General features: G+C 42.2%; 1 long non-coding RNA gene across 4 annotated transcripts in view; it reads left to right on the forward strand.

Annotated features, from left to right (window-relative positions):
* The first annotated feature begins 17,665 nt into the window (after positions 1–17,665).
* Positions 17,666–22,912, forward strand: part of LOC119852221 — a 40,809-nt gene continuing 35,562 nt past the window's right edge. For all 4 annotated transcript variants that reach the window (XR_005291569.2, XR_006279299.1, XR_005291568.2 and 1 more), the window contains exons 1-2: positions 17,666–17,889; positions 21,712–21,810. This is a non-coding gene — a long non-coding RNA (uncharacterized LOC119852221). The remainder of the gene's footprint in view (positions 17,890–21,711; positions 21,811–22,912) is intronic.

Below are 22,912 nucleotides of genomic sequence, written 5' to 3' on the forward strand. Positions count from 1 at the left end.
ACAGCATGCACATTTCAATTTCATTTAAAAAACTAAAACCTCATACAAATGAAGATATTACAAGATTTACCATTAAAAAGAAATACCTCTTTCAGTACTTTTAAATTCACCACTTTGTTTGCAGCCCTCAAAACAAGACAAAATATACATGTGTTGTTGTTCTTGTGGAGACTTAGGTCTTTGCTAACGGCACTACCAACGATTTTGTTTCATATTTGTATCAGTCTCTGCAACCTGCATATCACAAAAAAAAAAAGAGAGAGACTTTACTATAGGTATACAGGGAGATCTTGGCATAAAATTCACGGAATCTGACGAAGTTGCAGCGTAGAGGTTACTCAAACTTTTTTCCATCTTCAAATCCCCTAAAAAAATCCATAGAGTAAAATCGTCTTCAGAGGTTATATCACTCCTTCCCATTTCCATAGGCCATGTTTCAGTCACTTTTCACAACTGCACTGACACAGATGAGCTCTAAACCAAATACTTCCAGCCCCCAGAAAATTATCTTTGTGTAAAGGGGGTCCTTAGATGGCATCGACCTGACATAGTGGCTCCGACACTAGCCCCCTTGTACTGCTAGAGCAGAGCATGTGACCAGGAGAAGAAAAAATCACCAGGTCTTTTGTGAATCCCAGTGATCCTTAGCTGCCACAAAAGCTCCTTGGGATTGCTGACAGCTGACTAAGATTACTCAAGGCTGCTCTGACTTGTGGTGGGAGCCCAGCTCAGGGAAGTGAAGAGAGTCCCTTTCTTCCCCCTCCTCCTTAGCTGCATTGAGTGCTCCTCAACTACAGGAAACATACATACACAAATGAGTTACAGTTACAGAATCTGGCCTCAAGTCCCCTCTGCTGCAGAAGGTGTGACCGCCATGAGTCTTGGGTACGTATATGTTTGCAGTTCGTGTATTGTCATCATAGGTCCAGAATCTCTCTTTCATCTAAGGTTGTTTGTTTGTGTGTGTGTCTTTCAGCCTTATAGGCAATCAGTAGAGTACCGAGGAAGGCAACTTAAAACCAGCTGAGAAATAAAGGGAAACCTTCATCTATTTCCTCCTTATAAGAAAGTTCTCAACCTATTTGGAATATCATGGTTATGGAGAAGCTGCATGCATGTGGAGCCATTAGCTGTGCTGAACACAACGGTATTTGGCCTAGAGCTGACTGACATGTGCTCAGCACGGGACCCAGGGCTGGGTAGGGACATCTTTGCACTCTCTCAGTCCCCAGGACTGCTCTAACTTATACCATTTAGCAGTAACCTAAGGGGCCATTATGCTAGGTGAGGATAACCAGTGTACAGCAGTCTTTCTACTTACCCTCTTCCCCTAGGCACAACTCTCAAACACACCCTGCCCCAGGGTACCAGAAGGGAATGGGATAGGACCAGCTCTGCTGGCTCTAGATTATTCAGGGTTTCCCTCTGTGATGCTGGCAGACCAGGTCCCAGTTTAAGCCAAGGTCCAGGGCTACACTGAACACTGACAAATGCATAGGTGGAAACCAGTCTGGTTTACCTATAAGTTAATAAAGTTAAAATAGATATTAGTGCTATAAGAACATGTTTAGTGTTTAGACTTTCTGGAATGCTGGTAGGATGCTGCATGTATTAATTCTACTTATAATATCTGTATCTCATGGTATAAAGTTATATTGCGTTTTTGGATTGTAAACCTCTGTAATTGTGTAACTCACCAAACAGGAAAAGAAGCATTAATGAAGGTAAAGTGCTGAACCTCCAAACAAGATGGCCCATTGAAGGTAAATGAGGCATTGTGTGGCATCAAAGGACATAGATCTTGTTGACTGCATTTCTCACTCCCTCCAGGAAGGGGAAACCTGCGCATGAACTCATCCCATCAGCTTGGAGTCTGGGGCAAAGGGGACAGAAATCACTGACAAGGAGAAACTGGGATCTTTATGCTGTACGGACTCTGAGAGGCAAAGATTCCTAAACATAAACAAAAGATCCCCCGATGCTTGGGCTGGGTTAGCCCTAAAGGACATATAGAGCGGCTTACTATAGAAGTGTATATTACCTTTCTAAATCTAAAACTGTAACTCATTTGTGTATGTATGTTTCCTGTGTTAACCTTGTAAGTAAATAACTGTCATTTCTTTTTAGATCATAAATCTTTAGTTAGTTTATTATAGGATTGGCTACAGGCATTGTCTTTGGTTTGAGATCTAAGTACAAGTGACCTGGGATAAGTGACTGGTCCTTTTGGACTGGGAGTAACCTGAATATTGTTGTGATTTTTGGTGTAAAGTGACCATTTATCACATAGTCCAGCTTGCCTGAATGGCAAGATAAACTGGAATGCGCAAGATGACTGTCTGTCTCCATGGTAAGATTGTTACAGTGCTTTAGTTCACACTTGTGACTGGGTTGGTGAAATCTAATTACAGAACATACAACCAGTTTTGGGTTTCTGCCCTGCTTTTTGGCAGCCTGCATTCACGGTCATGTGCCAGTCCAGACAGTGGGACACCTTCAACTCAGGGGAATCCCCATATGCCCAGTTAGGGCAGAGTGGCACAGTGGGGTTGGAGCAGAATCCAGGATTTGGTGATTGTTAAATGAGAATACACTGAAAAAATTTATTTTCCTATAACTATATAACGGGGGAGTTCTCGGTGGGTGGCGAGGTTTGGAGGGGAGCGGTTGTTTGTACATTTTTGTGCAAAAGCTTACGAAATCAGTCTCCTACTCTAAAGTCTGTGCTCTCCAATGCCTTCTCAGCTATTTTATCATATCCGAACTAGTCGGGTGTGGCTGTTTAGTGAATTATTGGTTTATTGCCTTTGCTTTCTTTCCCTTTTCTCGTTAAATGATAGAACCGTGCCTTGTACCCAGATTTCTATTATATTGGCATTGTTCTGTGACACTTTTTATTTTATTGCTGTTTTCTTTATTATTGCTTAAATTATAGTAACTGTGGAACCATTATCAGGGTATCTGCACACTGCTCACTATACACACTACTGCTTGTGCTCTACAAATGTTAACCTATATACCATGTTTACATTACATGCTATTCATACAGTGGTTTGAAACAAACACATAAAATACTTATACCAAACTGCATTTCTGCAGCCTAGTAGAAATCCCAAAATTGCGAGATTTTACTTGGCACAAAGTTTGGCTGTTTTCGTCTTTCCATCACTGTCCACAACACAAAGCTTTTATTGACTATTCTAGCTTGGACAAAGAAAGATACCAAAGAAGAGTTCTGCTTTTCTTGTAGACTCCAGTTTTCCTCAGTGCATGACAGACCTGTACTTATATCTTCTTTGGTACAGTGGCAGTCAGGCCTGCTGTTACGTTTGGACTTGACAGACCTTCTTTAAATCCTTTACTACAATGTTTAAAATGCTTCACCCATTTCTAAAAAATATTCTCTTGCATACACACGCACGCACATGGCTACATTCTCATTTCTGCTCTGATGGTGCCAAATAGTCAGATGCTGGGTGTAACCTGTAAGTGGAGAATTCTCTTGTGAAGGGAACTCTCATTCCCTTTCATATAAAGAAAAGGAGTACTTGTGGCACCTTAGAGACTAACAAATTTATTTGAGCATAAGCTTTCGTGAGCTACAGAAGTGAGCTGTAGCTCATGAAAGCTTATGCTCAAATAAATTTGTTAGTCTCTAAGGTGCCACAAATCCTCCTTTTCTTTTTGCGAATACAGACTAACACGGCTGCTACTCTGAACCCTCCCTTTCATATAGCTTGCAGAGGGAGCAGAGCCCCCTCCCGTCCACACACTCAAGCCTTTCACTGAGTTTCAGCTGGGGTTGCCAACCCTCCAGGATTGTCCTGAAGTCTCCAGGAATTAAAGCTTAATTGTTAATTAAAGATGCTGTCGCGTGATGAAACCTCCAGGAATATGTCCAACCAAAACTGGCAACCCTAATTTCAGCCCAGGTTAGCTGGCATGGCTGGGCATGTGAGTTGCAGCCCAGGTTCTGCTTTCACTCACTTTGCCGTGCAGCCGTAGGCTAAATCACCAGAGTGCCATTAGTCCTCCAGTGCCTTCCCACAATTTCTCCAGTGTGTCCAGGATAGACAGATTTTCCCACAATTTACTGGGAAAGGATCATACAGTGGTTCAGCTTACTGAGCACAAAGATGTTATGTCCTCTAGCAACAAGCACAGGTGAATACAGCGCTTGTGAGTAGAGAGTGAATAGGGTATAGATTTGCCGGGTTGCTGTTCCCATTTAAGATAGGCTAGTCCTGGTGCTCAGACAAAAGGGCCAATCAGCTCTGCTAGCTCTGCAGGGAAGACCTAGCCGTAGAGATCATATACCACAGGCGTAAGTTAGAGCAGCTTATTGGTGGCTTGAACTACTGCTGGGGAACAGGTGACACAGAAACAGGGAGCTGAAACTGACTCCCTCTCTTACTCCCCTCTGTTGTGTGGAGTTTGGCCTCAGCTGAGAATTGAGCCCATATTTTTTTTTAATCATTCAGTACAAGGACTCGTGTTGCCCTATTTCTTACTCAGTTGAGTAACCTTTACATGAACAATCCTTACTCATGGGGTAGTCTCTCTGAAAGCAGGAGAACTGCCCCATGAATAAGATTTACACACATGAGCAAAGGTTACAGGATCAGGCCCTAACTTGTTATTCTATAATCCTTATTGCACTAACCAACAGATTAAGAGGAAACTTTTTAATGAAAGGGCCAATGCCAAGTTATGTTTCACCATGCAAATTAACAAAAAAATCCCCAAGTGGCAGAAGAAAGGGAGAAAGCATGAAAAGCAGGATGCTAAATTACTCCTGCCTTTTCTATCACTTTAGAGCAGCTTTTATTAGGCTTTTCTCCTGCAGAAGGTAAACAGTTTCTGCATGAAAGATATGCTTTTAGACTACCCAAACCAGTACAATATTTCTCCCAATATCAAAAAAGATCCGGTCGTTCTTTTGGGGGGAGCGCACCTTTTTATTTCTGGAGCTATTGTTTTATAAATAAAAGGTGCTGATTACACTATGTGTGCACACTACAGATAGAACTTAAAGAATCACTGCAGTGATTTGATAGGGATGATTTGTAACTGGAAATCCATGAACGCAGTCTAGGGCTGAAGCTAAATATGCTGAAATGTCAGGATGTGGAATGTCAGAAGAACAGCTCTCAAATAGTTCCACCAAAAATAGCCCATACAGACAACGCAATTTTTTGTCTTCATTTATTTATATTACTACTAACTCCTTGGCATATTGTCCCTTGAGTGCCCTCCAAAGGGGGCAGAGCTTGAGGCCAACGAAAGGGCACAGTTTGGTGCTCTGCATATGCAGTGGCACTTCACCGCAATCTGTTTATGGACATGAAAACACCTAAACAGGCAAATCCCCCTCCCCCATGATGATGGTGCTGGGACAGTGAGGAGATTAAATAACTGCCTTTAACTGGTGCAAAATGTGCTGTGTAAATTACAGCTCCCCACATGCTTTATAGCAGTGCTCAGCGAACAGTCGGCAAATCCACGGGTAGAACCCAGAAGAAATGAATTGAATGTTGCCTTTGAGTTTTCAGGGCTTCATTGAAAGGAAGGTGCAAACACAGGGGTGTAGTTTAATTTAGATTCGTAGTAGCTTAGTGCTGGTTAAAATCTTAAGAGTGTCTTAACCAGAAATTGATGTGTTTTTTCAGGTTCAATTAACCCTTACGACACTGGTGTTTTCCAGACTGTCAACCAACTGAATGCTTAGGAGGAGATGTCGGTGGGCTCTAATGGGTAAATTGACTAAAATGGCGCAATGCACAGGCATTTTTAACAAGCTTACAAAAATCATCTTTTCTCGGTGTATATTTGTGCACATAGTTTCATGGAGCGAAGCAGATCTCACAGCATGTACACATATAAACTCTCCCATGTTATTTAAGTGTGTTAAAGACAAAAATACAAAGCTGCAGGCTGACTTGTGTCTGCACTTCGTTAGAGAGGGCACATGAAAAACTTGAGTACCTTCAATCCAGAAATGTCTTAATGGGGCTGAAGGGGAAATGTGTTCAGCTTCTCAAGGGAGGGTGTACCTGATACTGCACAAAGAAAGGTTTCAGAGTAGCAGCCGTGTTAGTCTGTATTCTCAAAAAGAAAAGGAGTACTTGTGGCACCTTAGAGACTAACAAATTTATTAGAGCATAAGCTTTCGTGAGCTACAGCTCACTTCAGATGAAGTGAGCTGTAGCTCACGAAAGCTTATGCTCTAATAAATTTGTTAGTCTCTAAGGTGCCACAAGTACTCCTTTTCTTTTTGCACAAAGAAAGAAACCTGCAGCTCTAAAGGACAGTAATGATAAGCTCTGCCCAGCCAACTCAGCTCCTATCCCAGACTGTGGGCACCAGTGGCAGCTTCTGCCCCGGTGCTCTCGTTAGGTGAGGCCAGTGGATCTCTTTAATTAGAGTGGATCCTACACTGCTGCAGTAAGCTCTGAAGCGCAACATGTTCCGTTCCACAGTGCACAGCAGAGGTAGCATACTCCATGCACCTTGTGTGTGGCATGCTTCTCCCTCCAGGAGGTGGACATGCAATCATTCCCACTGCCTTTTGTGCCCCTGTATATCTGTGCATGGCAGAGGGAGGAGATAGAAGATGGATTTGCATCTGAGTAAGGCCTTATTAAAAAGTGCAGGGCTTAGCCCTTTAAGTGGGTTCCCCTGTACACTCAAATATTCTGTACATAGACTTCTATATTTTCCTTATTAACATTTAATAAAGGAATGTTATAAAATTTAAATCCAAAAGACTCTTATGTGTATGGAAAGAATAAAAGAGGTAAGATGAGCATACATAAAGATTACTAGTCAGATATAAAAATGAAGTATACAGTTACCTTAAAAACATAAATCATATCATGCATCTGTCTTACCCATCATTAGGAGGCAAGAATGACTGACAGAAAAAGAGAGTTAGAGGAAAGTGGGTCAACAGAGAAGGGTTAATGGTTAATTTCCAGATTGCCAGTATATAAAAGGTAATGGCCCCAGTTGCCCATGAATTTCCTTTCAGCCTCCTGCAGTCTACTATATATGACCCTTTCAAAGAAGGAATAATCGTAGAATCATAGAATCATAGAAAATCAGGGTTGGAAGGGACCTCAGGAAGTCATCTAGTCCAACCCCCTGCTCAAAGCAGGACCATTCCCCAACTAAATCATCCCAGCCAGGGCTTTGTCAAGCCTGACCTTAAAAATTTCTAAGAAAGGAGATTCCACCAGCTCCCTAGATAATGCTTTCCAGTGTTTCACCACCCTCCTAGTGAAAAAGTTTTTCCTAATATCCAACCTAAACCTCCCCCATTGCAACTTGAGACCATTACTCCTCATTCTGTCATCCGCTACCACTGAGAACAGTCTAGATCCATCTTCCTTGGAACCCCCTTTCAGGTAGTTGAAAGCAGCTATCAAATCCCCCCTCATTCTTCTCTTCTGCAGACTAAACAATCCCAGTTCCCTCAGACTCTCCTCATAAGTCATGTGTTCCAGTCCCCTAATCATTTTTGTTGCCCTCCACTGGACGTTTTTCAATTTTTCCACATCCTTCTTGTAGTGTGGGGCCAAAACTAGACACAGTACTCCAAATGAGGACTCACCAATGTTGAATAGAGGGGAATGATCACATCCCTCAATCTGCTGGCAATGCCCCTCTTATACATCCCAAAATGCCATTGGCCTTCTTGGCAACAAGGGCATACTGTTGACTCATATCCAGCTTCTCATCCACTGTAACCTATAGGTCCTTTTCTGCAGACTGCTGCCTAGCTATTCGGTCCCTAGTCTGTAGCAGTGCATGGGATTCTTCCATCCTAAGTGCAGGACTCTGCACTTGTCCTTGTTGAACCTCATCAGATTTGTTGAACTTAATCAGATTAATCATTTAATCCATTCTTTTATTATTTGTCTCAGATCAGTTTGCCAGTGTTTCAAGATACTATTTTTGCCATTCATATGTTGATAATCCAAGTAATATGATCTTTTGACAGACAGTGTTTTGACACATTATGTAACAGACATAAACTTGGTATAAACAAAAGGCTTAGGCCAATACTTAGTCCTATCCTGCTCTCCCTGAAGTCAGTGGGAGTTTTGCCATCACCTTCAATAAGAGCAGGATAGGCCCAGTTATGATGACTAACTGTATTGGTCACATTCTTCCTGGAACCTGTTGTGTAAGAACAATTTCAGAATGTTGGTTCATAGTGCTCAATTAGATGTAAACATCACCAGCCTGTACTGGAGTCTCCTAGACCAACATCTTTCATACTATGGTATGTGGACCACCTGTTGTCCAAAGAGTCCTTGTGGTCCATTTTGAGTCTAAGACAGTAGGGAATTTGAGTGCTTGGACGGAAGGCCGTCTGTAAGGGGATCTCTCCTATATGAAGTAGTCCACAGACTGGAAAAGTTAGAGAACCAGGCAATATCTTAGACCAAAGGTTCCCAACCTGGGGGTTATGAACAGGTGTTAAGGTATTGTAACCAAACCTGTCCTTTCCATATTGCTAAATGGAATAGGAGTACCAGGGTAGTCCTGGAATGGAAAAGGCTGAGAACCACTGTCATAGACTCAATCCATTCATTCCAGTCATCCCATGTAAGTAATACATTAACTTGTACTGCAATAAGTTCAGTGTAGAGAGCCAAATTCTGACACACTCCAAAGGTCCGAAGCTTGGCTAGAGCTCTATAACCTAGCTGTAGTCAGTTCCTGTGAAGAAGAAACCAGATCCTAGTAGGGAAGTACCTCACAGCAATCGTGGGAGAGCTGCTCAACAACCTTTCCAGCTCTGCCCTCCTAACCCCAGAGGAAGCATCCAAGACTCCATCCTTCCACTGACATGTGGGGGCACAGAAGAGTGAAGTTGGAAGGATACATCCCTGTATGGGTGGATTGAGTCACCTTGACTGAATCGCAGCTGATGAGTCACAATGGGCTGATGTCCTCTTGCATCATTTCACTGTACCCCCGCTGACAGCTCTGTTACAGAGAATCACTGGCTGAAGACACCTTCCTCTTGCAGGCCACTGGAACTGAGAGTAGCAGAGACCTGCACAATTCCTCAGCTTCCCACTGCTAAAACTATTGGGTTTTGTGGGGACTCTGATTGAGCCTGCCTCATTTCTTTCCCCCAGGGCATTTCTGCAGCTAGTACTGCATCCCCTCTGAACCTGTCAGGCCAGCAAGAAACTCCTCTAGGTGGGAGTAGATGCCAACCTGCCTCAAGTTTTTTGCCACTCAGTTGCTCCTTTTGAAATTCTTCCCCAGTCTCTTTTTCTGAGCAGGTCATTCTCTTGTTACTTTCCCATCTGTAAATTTGATAGGGAATTATTATTTGTATTACAGTTATGCCTTGAGGCCTCAGCCAAGATCAGGGCCCCATTTTTCTAAGTCTTATACATACACATATGTAAGAGACAATCCCTGGCTAAAAGGAATTCATGATCTAACTAGACAACACAGGTAAAGGGAATAGTATTATCCCCCTTTACAGATAGGGAACTGAAGCACAGACATTAAGTGACATGTCCAAGGTCACACAGGAAGCCTGTGGTAGAGCTAGAAGTTGGCCCCAACTCTCCCAAGTCCTCACTCAGGACCGTAACCACAAGACTGTCCTTTCTGTCTGCTGCAGAGCTGGAGCTTCCAGGATCCTGGGCAGTCTGGAATCTCCAGCTCTCAAGCTCTCTGAGCTCCCTGGCTCTTACTTGGCAGGCTTCAGGCAGCTTGGGGGAGCCTCAGAAACATTTAGAAAAGGTCAAAATGTTTTCAGTTTGACTCTTTCAAAAATTTGGAATTTTGGAATTCCCATTCCACAAGAAATTTCAAGATTTCATTTTTCATTCCATTTCAGAGTGATTTTCTTTTTTTTTTTTTTAAATCTCAGAAGTTCCCGCAGAACAGGAATTCTAGTTTCTGGCCAGTTCTCAAAATGAGTTTGCCTGAGTACGGGTTGAGTAAAACTATGGAAGGGGCCTCAGGATTTATCCTAATCCTAATAAACTTGGATGAAACAATAAAGAATAAGGTCACACCCTTGCTCAGTGACACCCAGAGAATCGTCCTAATTTCTTTCCTACATAGTACCTGCTGTAATTTATTCTCCTATTTATTGACTTCATTATGGTTAGATTTCCATATTTTGAAGGATCTCTGTTTGGCTCACATAACTTCTCAAACCTTGCCATTTAGCTATATTGGTTTACTTCTTGTCTTCTGGGTTCCCTTTTTGTTCACCGGTATGCATGCCTTCTGAGACTCTATTATTGCTTTCTTCAGTAGTATCCATGCCAATTAGACTTAGCCCTAAACGATTTCTTGGTTTGATTTACAAGGGGAGTGATGGTCAGCTTTATAATGAAACTTTGATTGCAGCATGACCTATGGAGGGATGGCTGTCTTTCCATAACAAAGAACAGCCTTAAATTACCATGTTTAATTAAAGTTATATTTTGTGAATATGGAAGATAATGCCAAAGAATAATATACCAATTATAATAGTTAAACGGGATATGTCTTGCAGCTTAAAGTCACCTAAAAGTATCTGCTCTGATTCATTCACTTACACAAGTATAAATCAGGCATAACTCTACTGAAGTTACTAGACTTACACTGGTGTTAAACTGAGAAACTGAGAGAAGAATCACACCCTAAGTCAACCTCCATGCAGTCGAAGAGTTCTACAAAGCTGGGTAAACACAGAGAGAAATAGAGTCATGACTTTAGTCAGTAGTCATCACATGACATTCTTAAAATGAATGAGATGAGCTTCATGATGGATGGGTAACTTGGATTTCTTTTCATTTACTACAGTATCTGCTGTGGGGGGAGGGGGAACTATGGGATCTGAAAATATGCAAAAAGTGAAATAATGCCTTTTTTTAAAATGGAGAACTTGTTCTACCACTTAGGCAAAGAGAAGCCTGATTTCTTTTTAAAACACTGGAATATTAGTTTTAATTTTTGAGAACATTTTCTTTATATAATCAAGATAAAATGGCTAAAATTCTGCACTGTGGTGTGGCCACTGTGTGCTGCATTCCCAGTACAAAAAAAGCAGGCATAGGCACCCATAGAAGGATCATGCCAGTACAGGGTGATCATAGTGTTGCCAGCATAAGAAGTGTGAAGTGAAATGGGCAGGGCAACGGCTCTCTTACACCTGGCTGATCCATTGTATTGGTCCTTTTTTGGAGACATTGGCAATGGGTATATATTAGAGCAGCCCTGGGTTGTTATAACTTACACAGAGGAACTAGATCAGCACACAACAAAAGTTAACCCAAATTGATGGTCTCCTGCTATTATATAAATGCTGATCTGGAGCTAAGATGTGTATTTTCAAAGCAGGAGATGTTGATCTTGTGATAATGTTTTATTATAATGACTTTGATCCTGATCCTGAAGTACTTCCACTCAGACAAAACTCCCATTGACTTCAATGAACATTTTATCTAATTAAGGACTCCAGAATTAGCCCTTTCATTTTATAGTATTAGGAAAAGGGCCTGCATGTGACTTGGGGGAAAAAATCAACTGAATAGTGTCAAGGGAGCCAAATTTGAAAAGAAAAAACTCTCACAATTGCACACTGATAAATTATGAGCAAAGGTTACACTTATGTCTTTTTGGCACACAGAAACCCTTTCCACCAGAATAATTCTTTTTCAGGAAAATGATAAAATTCCAACAAATCAGTAGTATCTAGGATTAGAATAGAGTTCTGTCCAGCATGTTTTGTGCACCAGTGAAGTTAATGGAACTACTCAAATTAATAAGGGTTGGAGAATTGAGTTCTGTGATCAGAAAAGAATGAAATCTTTTCAGGAAAAACTTAAAATTCTCTCACTTGAATTACATATATTTAAACACATGCATTTAACACCAGTCCTGCATTCTTAAGAGTAAACATTATTTATTACTATCATTACTCTTTGTGCAGTCAAAATTCCCATTTATTTCATTAGAACTATTTGCCCACCTAAAGGTTGCAGCACAGAGCACATGCTATTTTCCTCCTTATTATACTAGCAAGATTGCTTTTCTGAATGAGATTCAAGATAGAACATCAGCTCCTACATCAATTGCAGAGAAAAACCAAACAGCACCCAAGTATTACAGTGACTGGAACTATGTAAATAGTGCAATTAAGACAGATATATAGAATAAGGTAGGTGGAAAGCTGATGGGAAGCAATGATTATCTCTTGATTTTAGGTGTTTTTATGTATCAGTGCTAAAAATAGTTTGCGTGGAGGGGGAAAAGGTTTGTTCCAAAGAGATGCAAGTGAAAGACTGGGCTGAAATTCACCCTCCTGCATCCAGTTAGCCTATGACTTCCAAACAAGATGCTTCCTAGATTTACACACACTGACTACTCTACAGGATGTTTATAATGTTATCAAAGACACAGTGCAGAAACTCAGAGACTAACAAATGTATTAGAGCATAAGCTTTCGTGAGCTACAGCTCACTTCATCGGATGCATTTGGTGGGAAAAAAACCACCAAATGCATCCGATGAAGTGAGCTGTAGCTCACGAAAGCTTATGCTCTAATACATTTGTTAGTCTCTAAGGTGCCACAAGTCCTCCTTCCCTTTTTGCGAATACAGACTAACACGGCTGCTGCTCTGAAACAGTGCAGAAACTGTCTCACCACCTAGGGCATGCGGTTGTATTCCACACAGCACAGCTCTGATGAGGCTGGGTAATGGCTGACAGGGCCTGGGAAGGAGGAGGCTCATAAACCACAGCAGGCAACAACAGGGCGAATTCGGCATCACCCTGTGGAGGAGCAACTTCCCTTGCCAGGAGAAAATACTGCAAATTCCACCCTGGAAGGCAAAGAGCCGGTCCACTGTGGCTCTTTCGGTTCCCTCAGGCACATGGGGGATGCTGCTAGGGGAGATGACTTCCAGCCCCACGGGCTTCTTTCATTCCCCTGTGCCGTGAGCGCGCTGGAGAGCCCAGCTGGGCTTTCCGCCTCCCTGCCCTGCGGCTCCCTGCACAGGCCCCACGCGCTCCCGCGGCCAGGGCCGCGAACTGTGGTCCCTGGGAGGCTTCCCTGCTCCGGTGAGCGCAGATTCCCCGGCCAGAGAAGCAGCGCAAATTAGTGGGAGGGGAAAGCGAGGTGGGCAAAGGGCATCGCCAGCCACCAGCCCAGGGCACTGCGTTCAATCTGCAGACTCTAATGGCAGTTGCTTGCCAGCATGTCCTAGACCAAGCGCCCACACCCTTGATCCTGAGGGGGGCAGTTTATCCCGTAGCCAGTGGATCCAGCTTTTGCAGGGAAGGCGGTTTGCGTGCCGCGATCACAGCAGCAAGAGGGAGGAGCCCTCTGCACAGCACGAGCCCGACTTTGGAAAAAGAGCCCAACCGTTGTGGTTGGAAATGGTTTTAAAACGAGGGGTGGGGGGGGAGTCGGGGTCGACTTCAAAGTGTAAATTCTAGGGGGAACTGTTGAAAAAATGTTTGCTGCAAATGCAAAATGCTGTTTGCACAGTTCCTTTGGAATTTCCTAGAAATCTTACTTGATTATTTGATGCTACCAGAGATGAAGCATACTCTTATAAAATATCAGAAAATATATCATTTTATAGAGAACTATTAATCAGCTGTAGGCGGACCTGTTCTACATTTGCTGTCTTATTGAGTTGACCTCAGTTTTGTTATCTAAACTGGGCTAAATCCAAAAGAAACGGGGGATTACAAAAAATTGTTCATAAAAAGGATTTTCACACTGGGACACGAGATTTGTTCAGGAGGTTTGTTAACTTCACGCAAGATTTCTAATCATTACCTAAATAAAGTCAACTTCCTTGCTGTTGTAACCAGAGAAGGACTGCACCATTTTTTCCCGTGTAAAAAGATTGTTAACAAAAGCTCGAAAGGAGGACTTGTTACGTCTTGACTTATTCTGCAGACTGATGCTGCAAGCCCAGAGGAAGCGAGCTGACGACGTTTGAATGATTAGTGAAAAGATCACCCGAATAAAAATATTAACCTGCAAGTTACCTGCATTTTTTTTTAAAAAAAAAGAACAAAATGACTTTGTGATTACATTCCCTGAATTCAAATGTCGGAGAAATCAAGGGCTGTACATTACTTCGCACTGTAATATGGCTAATTTTCCTCTACAAAGACCGTAAATACGGTAAAACATTCCCATGTTCCCAGTATGCACAAGATCCTGCTTCCATTGGACCCAATGGCCAGACTTCCATTAACATCAGTGGACCAGGATCGGGCCCAGTATCTGTATTGTCGGCATGGAACATCCTGTGTACTTTACGGTAAATGGTCCCGGAGCCTTTGGGATAAAACTTTCCGTAACTTTCTAGGGACGAAAACAAATCCTGCCCAACGCTGGAAGGAAGCGGTGCTTATTATTCAAAAACTGTCGTTGGAAAAGGACAGGAAGTGAGCTGTAGCTCACGAAAGCTTATGCTCTAATAAATGTGTTAAGTCTCTAAGGTGCCACAAGTCCTCCTTTTCTTGTTAGAAAAGGAGCAATTGTTCTGATTCGTCCTGTTTCTCAGAGATGTGGTCAGGGGCAGCCCGAATCACACTTGGCTGTATATATCGAAATTAATGTTCTAGTTCTCACTCTAGTTTAGTTAAAACGAGGCTCTCTTCTTTCCTCCATGCCTTTCTGTGTCATTTTGGATTAGCATTTGCTGCAAGGCGGTGACCTGGTACGCCAGGTATTTTTATGTCTCATCTTCAACCAGCTGCCTAAGCCCAGAAGCACTGATCTTCATATTTTACAAATACACCAGCTATTAAAGACATATTTATCCATCTTACACAACTATATTTTAACCGAAGACTCAGCTATTCCTTAGGAAGGCAAACTGACTCAGCAATATAACACGAGGTTATAATTCAAAATTTAAACTGTATTTGTCCTAAATATACTTGGAGGGGTTGGGTAAGGAAGATAGTCCTAAAACCGTAACAAGGTTTGTGTTATACCTGCTGCTGTTTTGTAATTCTGCAAACGTTCTGTTGACATGTCAGTAGTGTTTGTCTCCTATTAGCAATTTGCACCCCTCACTAGTAATGGGGAGTCGTCGTCATATAAAAATTAGTTTTTTAATGGCTTATTCTTTCAATAAACTTTTAATATATGTTAATGACATTTTGAAAACCTCAGTCCTGCTTTTTTTTTAAGAGCTAACAGCGGGGTCAATATTTTAAATTAAACTGATTTTTTTATGGGTTGAGTTACAACAACCTTTTCCCTCTTAGTTACATAAATAAATAAATTAATTTAAACGTATTGGTGAACACTAGAAGGGATGTAGACTCTTTCTGGCCTTTGTTCAAAAAGTAAGTTTTATGTCCCCCTGCCAAGACATGGACCCCGTATGCCGTCTCTGAGCAACCATCCGATGAAGTGAGCTGTAGCTCACGAAAGCTTATGCTCAAATAAATTTGTTAGTCTCTAAGGTGCCACAAGTCCTCCTTTTCTTTTTAACCGAATTGGGTGTTGCTTCCTGTTTCCCAATTTCAAGCAACCCCATTGGAGCCCATATTCCAATTTGAAAAGGTATTTTTAATATGCGTTTTTACCTCTTGCAGCAACATGAAAAAGAGAAGGGCTGCATGAGCCATAAATATGGCAGGCAACTGGAAAAACGCACTACCATACTATTGTTATTAATACTGGAAACTGTTGTGATGTTGTTTAAGCAATTAAATATTGATCTTTCACCATCCCTCTTGTAATCATCCAATATAGTTCCATAGCCAGGTACCTTAATTGGATGTTGAAAGAATCCAGTGTGTGTCTTCCAAACTACATTTTTAAAACCCTATTTAAAAAGTTGTACAACCAAAATATTGCTTTTATTGCGATTTTTAATGTTGGTAGGTTCTATTCTTGACGACGGCGGAAGGTGTTAACAGCATGAATTTATAAAAATTTCCCAAAAATTTAGGATGGGGGGCAGTAATGGAAAAGGTGGAGTAAAGCTGCTGACACCAATCCCTTTCTGCGATTGGAAAGTCGGGTTTATAAAGTCATGTAACTCCGAGAGGCGATGCCACAGCTATATTTTCTTCTCATAGGAAAAGCAATTATCTTTATGGATGATTAATAGCTCAGTCCAATTCAACCTTTCAATGCGTCCCTTCTCGCACCACTAGTTTTAATTGTTTTAATTTGACCTTTATTAACGTCTGCCCTCACGATGGAGCCCAACCAGATCTGTACAACATGAAACCAAATCCCCGTCTGAAACAGAAGAGAAAACACTCTCCTCTTTCAGTTCTCCTCTCTGGCTTTACCGGGGCTGTTGTCGAGCAGGAACTGGTCCCGGAAAGTACAACTAACCGAACACTAGCACTAAACCTAATGACATGAAGGGGAGACAGAAACCAGGGACAGACGTTTTGCATTGTAGCAGCTATTTGTGCTTATTTATTTACATCGTAGCAGTTTGTTTGTTTGTTTTTACAAAAATGGAAGATAAAAACAATCTCATGATTTGGAGTGGGGTGAAAGTGGACAGGAATCGGGACTGTCTCGCGCTGAGTATGTTTAGTCAGAATTTTGCCTATCTATCTGTTAACATTTCCTCGCTCCATTATCCTCCTAGCCGCGTGAAAGAGATACCAAACCCTGTGTACTGCCAGCTAAAGCATGTGGATCCCTCCCTCTTCCGGGGTGTTGGTCCCCCTCTCTCTCTTTCTGCATAACCTTGTCTACAATACAGGGATTTCTTAAAATATTTACGTATCGGTTCTAATACTGGGCCAGCTTAGGAGCCTGTATGGAGATGATCGCCTAACCTTACTCAGAAAATGATGCTTAAAGCACCAGTGTCCCTCTGCAGTACGCTCAAGGCAGCGAGCACTGGTAACGATGAAGCCCCGGTGGGAAATGTTTGCAAAATGTCTCGTGTCTCCGCTTCCCTCTCTTCGAGACGAATTCTCTCGGCTGCGCGACCAGGGCCCAACTGGGAGGCGGGAGGGCCGTGTGAAAGGGCGGCTTTAGGCCCCGTCCTGATCATGGACCAGTTTTCCGACGGGCCAGGTCCCCCGGTGTGAATTAGAGCCCCCCGGGCGGCGGGGAGGGGGGGGGAGTTAAGCCCGCTGCCAATGGCGCCAGGGCTATTAGGGCAGCCTGGGATAGCGGGGCGCAGAGAAGTCTTGCCCGCCCACCGTTCTCCAGCCCCGCCCTCCACACTGGCAGCGTGGATCCGGCGCCCTGTTACGCGAAGATGCTGCCGCGCTCAGTTTGTGGTCTGCCTTCGGGGCGCCCGCGGCTTTGCGCCGGCCGCCACGTGCCCCGTCGCAGCCCTCGGGCAGGGGCGAAGCCGGCCTGCGTCTCCCTTTGTAGCTCCCTGGCTCTGGGTGCGCGCCGCCGCGGGGGAGGGGTGACGCACAATCTCACACCGAGACTAGCCCGGGGCTTTCCCCGGCCGCGGCGGCGGGAGCCGGAATTCACACGGGGCTGGGGAGCAACGCCAGCCAGCCGCGCGCGGAGTCACGTGCCTCCGCTGCCGCCGCCCGCCCAGCCGCGCGTTCTCGAATGCTAATGACTTGGGAGTTCCAAATCCGAACGCTGGGAGAGGGAGAGGGAGAGAGAGAGAGAGTGTGTGTGTGTCCTTTCCTCCTCTCCCGCGCGCCCGGCAGGAATCACCCGGCTCTGCAGGGTAGGGCGCATGCGCTATCACCTGATTGCCACGCGCGCCGCCCCCATAAGTAAGTGCGGGGGGGGGGGGGAATGGTAGTGTCTGGTATATGACACCACCGCCCCCTCCCCTGTGTGTCTTGTGTGCGCTGCCTGCCAGCCTCACAGCTGCTGCCGCCAGGGAAGAATGCCCCCCGCCCGCCCGCCAGTGCAGCCCCACTGCCTTGCTACAGGTGAGCGAATCCTTATAGTCGTGCTGCGGCGGGTACGCCGCAGGGCTGCCGAGAACGCGTTATCGCAAAGCCTCAGCGATCTCCCTGAGATTGCAGCGGCTCGAGGTGGCTGCTGCCATTGCTGTTGTGAGTTTGAGCCCTGCTTCTTTTTCCGTGAGCAGGCAGGGCCAGTCACCGGCGCCACGCTTGTTAGCTGCTGATCGGGTGCCTTGTTTCTGAGGTGCCTGTATAGCAGCAGGCAAGTTTGGGGGTGATGGAGGTGTTGGTGTGCGATTCCAAGGGGATGGTGATTTTCCCCTCTTGGAGGTGGGGCAGGGGTGGGCTAACAATGCACTTTAGCATCAGCCTCCAGCGACACTCCAGCGCCGTGCACCTGGTGTTATCATTTTCTAGCATGCTACAGTCATTAGTTTAAAAAATTCTTATTTTGGGGGGCGAGAGTATTTTTAAAAGAGGTTTCTCTTTATCAGTTCACCTTTTTGCAGAATGTATTGTAAGGAGGCATTTAGGTATGTGAAAGTAAAAAAAAAAAATAATTGGGGGAGAAAGTTTTACACTACTTTAAAGTACTGTCTTCTTTATATGAGACCATACACATTAACATGTAAATACAAAGCTAATGATCTCTTCCTCTGTTAGTGCTACTTTGTAAGTACATGCATTGTATTTTTGGCTTTCTTCTTAGTGTGTGTGTGTGTGTGTGTGTGTGTGTGTGTGTGTGTGTGTGTGTCGGGGGCGGGGGTTCTTAAGCTTTAGCTCTTTTTCATCTTCCTGCAAGAATGAAAAGAATATATGATTTTGTTATACATTTCTGTAAAACCAATGGAGGAAGCAATCCTAGGAAACAGAAAGTATCCTCATATAATGAGCCCAGTGATGGTCAGTTTGATTTATCAGATGCCACAGAAGTGTATGTCAAATTGTTAAATGCAGTCTGCAAAGAAAGAGACATGGGAGTAATCAATAGAGGAAGAAATGAGATGTAATGAAACTGTATTGTGAGTGAAGGCACTAAAGACTACTAACTCAATATACTATAAACTCACACCACTTCATATCAGGATATGTTAAGTAATTTTGTGAAGCTACTCAGGTACTCTATATGGACTGATTCATTCATTAGCCTGGTTGAAAAGATGCTTAAAAATAAGCAAAAATTCAGATTAGTAAATGGGTGTGTCAACCACTGACTCTCTTGTTAGATTTTCTCATGTGGCTGCCCTGTCTCGACTGAACGTTTGCTGACTCTGAAATGAAGATGGGCGTAGCCAGGGTGGTTGACTTTTGCCAGCAGATGTCGAGGCACTGATACCTGTAGGAAAAACACATAACAACACTGAAGGAATGTGTCCTATAGCTAGACACCCATGTTTGCCTCCAAGCCAACAAATGTATTTGTCTGTTCATCAAGATGTTAATTTAATTTCAAATGATACACCGAGTGTGGAATCTGGTTAAGCTCAGCATAGATGCTGGGGCTGGCAAATGGGATATGAGCCATTAATTGCATTTTCCTGGAAACTAAATGCGCTAAAAAGCCATGAAAATAGGATAGTTTGTAGCAAATTCAGTCCCCATCTTAATGTTGTAAATCTTAGTGGAAAAGCAAAACAAGGCAAAATGAAATGTGTCCATTGGTGCAGTGTGAAGAAGATTATAGGCTTTTGTCATATTTATTTAAATGATAACTAAACACTTTCTCAAAATGAGATTCAGGGATAGTACACTAATCTGGATGCTCATTTTGAAAGGAATGCGCATATATATAATTACATCTGTCATACTTTTAAAATTTAAAACTTTAGCCATGTGAGGGTTATTTGGTGGAAAAAGCATGTTTGGTATTTTAGAAATTCAGGCATTGATGAATAATATGAGAGACACAACTCTGTGATTGTCTTATTGCTAAAACAGAAACTGTCATTTTCACTATTAACTTTAAAATTGTTGTTTGTAGCTCATTTTGGGAGAGGTTGCCTTTGTGATGGAGTGGGTTACGTGTACCAGCTCTGTACCTCTAGAAACTCCTGATTAAAATTTTGATTAAGTCACAAGACAAGTAAATTTGACTCCGCCTACTCCTAATTAGTCTCCTGTCTAGCTCAGACTTCTCACAGTTTTGCATGATTCGGAGTCTCTGCTCAGAATTTGAGAAGGGCCCATTTCTGGAATACTGTGTGGAATCACACAGTAATTGCTGTGTGAGATTGAGGTGCATTGGCAGAGCTAGGGCGGGGTGAGACAACCTGCATTAATATCTGACTTTAGCCAGAGCCCTCAATCTTTAACATTCATGAAACGTTTACAGAATTCGTCTGGAAACCATATTAAGAAAGCAAAACACAACAGGCCAGTATATATTGTCATCATTAAATTAAAGTACTCTGTTAGTATAATAGCACTTCTCAAATAGTGCTTCTTTCCTACACCATTATGTGGTGCATGGGTTCCTTATGCATCTAAACATAATGACTAGAGATTATATCCCCTGGACACTGGGTAAACTCCCTGTGGAGTGCACACTGTCTTAAAATACAATTCAAGGAGCTAAAATACTCCACCCTCCAAAATAGACCTACAGATGGAATGATTTTGAGATTTTTTTTTTTTTCCAAAATTCAGCCAAATTTATATGGTCACCCAATTCTAGCAACTTTCTGATTATAAAAAATTAAGCAAAACCACTCTTCAGAATGTGTTTGTGATGAGATTTGTGGAATACTGCATAAATGTCAGTTTCTTTGGAGGAGAGGCTTACTTCCAAGCCTATATTTTTGCAGGAGTTGTGGTGATTGGAATGTGTATGCTCTGGAGTCTGCTTATTTGCACTGTAATTGCTGTGTGAGAATGTTCCAGAACAGCACCTCCTCAAGTTATCTCAGTAAATATGTGCACAGTGTTGTGTGTATGAGCATTCCCAGAACACCCACCTACTGCTAGATGACTGTACAAGCTGAATAAACAATCAGTTTTTAACACTGATACAGCAAATCTCAGTTTAGCCCACAAGGGGATTATTAATATAAAGCTTTTGCACTAAATTTTCATGGTGCAGAAAAACCTTGATTGTGCAAGGGGAGCTTGACTTTCCTCGTGTAGTCATTCTGCAATAACCCACTTTTAGTTATGAACAAACCACATTATGGTTTGTTCAGTTTGTTTGTGTTTCACAAGGAAACTACAGAAAAATTTTTGCTGAGCAGCTTATACAGTACTGCAAGTGGTTATGCAGGAATATGAAATTAAGTTGCCACATCCTGAAAGATGTAAAAATAGTAGTTATATTTGTTCTCTTTTAAACAAGCCCTTTTCTTCTTGCTGCTATAGTTGGTTCCATTCTTACTATAGGAATTAAAATACAACACTACTCAGCAGAATAATTCACAAAAGCAGTGACATGGAAAAGTATTCATACAAAACATTAAATATCGACCTTTTAAAAGTTCCTTTTTCATGTTGACTTTAATAAAAAAAAAAAAAGAGAGAGAGAGACCTTGATTCAAATATCACCTGGGTGCACTGTCATCCATACCAACCAGGCAGAAGTATTACTACTTAAGGTGTAGGGCAACTGGGTGGAGGGAGAATTTCCCCTTTTCAAGGGGGCTAGTCATAAATAATACTGCTCTGTTATTGATTTTAATATGCTATTTTAATTATTTCCAACATGTCCCTAAATCACAATTTAGTATTTAAGAGGTTACATACCTAAATTGTTTTTTTTACTTCTGGCAGCTAACTCTTCTTTGTCTTATATGCTCTGTTAACATGAGAGCACAGTGGCAAAAATAAAAGAAGCTCTATTTTTATTCATGAATCTAGCAAAACCAATAAATACCATCTATACAAATACCTGCATCGTGAACGTCTTCAATACGGCTGACATTACTACTGCTTCCTGTATTCAAGTCAATGCAGCATGTAAGTACCAGAAGTACTTAATTTTTGTGGATTTCAATAGATGTAATGATTTATCTAAATAGACCAGTTGATTGTATCAGAAACTCCTGAAAAATAGCATATTGCATATATCTTTAGCTGTGATAAGCTGTACAGCATTATCGGCTATATCCCAAAGTCTCTGCCAGCTTGAATTAGTGAATCAGTTTTTTTTAAATTTAACTGACAAATCATTTCCCGGGATCCAAATCCTTATTCCACAAACAACCATTTAACTCAAATGTATACTTGTTAATCTTTGGAGATGTGATGGCCTTTACTGGTACGTAGAAATGGCTGAAAATAGGTACTGTAGAACCTCACTAATGACTTACTGAATTTTGATAGTTAATAAGTATGTGGGGAAAAAAAACAAACGCAGGAAGACTAATGCATTACAAAATGTAAATTGTTCACTTACTTTGAGAGTTGTTTAGTTTTCATTTGATAATACTACTTAACATAATGTACTTTGGTAAAAATAATTAAACACTCCACAGCACCTTATTATTAAATATTTTATTGAGAGCTGAGGAAAGTCTGCTGCACTTTCATGAAGACTAGCTAATGGTTGATTAATGGAATTTGTAGTCTGTGCCTTGGACTTTCCAAAGCCTATTCCAATATCTTCAAGTGTGGGGAATGTCTGTTGTCGTTAACAGTACAAATATTTACCTTTTATGGAGGCGAAGATCGTATTTCCGTTTCTGAAGACTCGAGTACTGCATAAGAGTAGACACATATAGTCTAGGTGTTCGCCCCTGGATAGTGACAAACTCAATAACGTTAAGCCTGGGAGAAATCAGGCCTTCATTAAAACCTTTGCCCTCCTGACTGCTTTCTGTTTAGTTGGATGAACTAAATATCATTTTATTTTGACTTCTGTAAACATTTTCTTGCTATCTGCTGCTGTAAGCCAATCTTTCATTTTAAGGAGTATGCTGATCACTAGAACATTTATTTAGCCTAACTAAATGTATATAGTAAGGAGGAGGAAAAACCCACCTTAGGGTACTCATACTTATGAGAGAAATTTCTTGGTCAGCATAGAAAATATTTACTGTTTCTGACAGAGTAGGTTTTA

This window comes from Dermochelys coriacea, chromosome 2 (assembly GCF_009764565.3).
Source record: "Dermochelys coriacea isolate rDerCor1 chromosome 2, rDerCor1.pri.v4, whole genome shotgun sequence".
NCBI classification, from domain to species: domain Eukaryota; kingdom Metazoa; phylum Chordata; order Testudines; family Dermochelyidae; genus Dermochelys; species Dermochelys coriacea.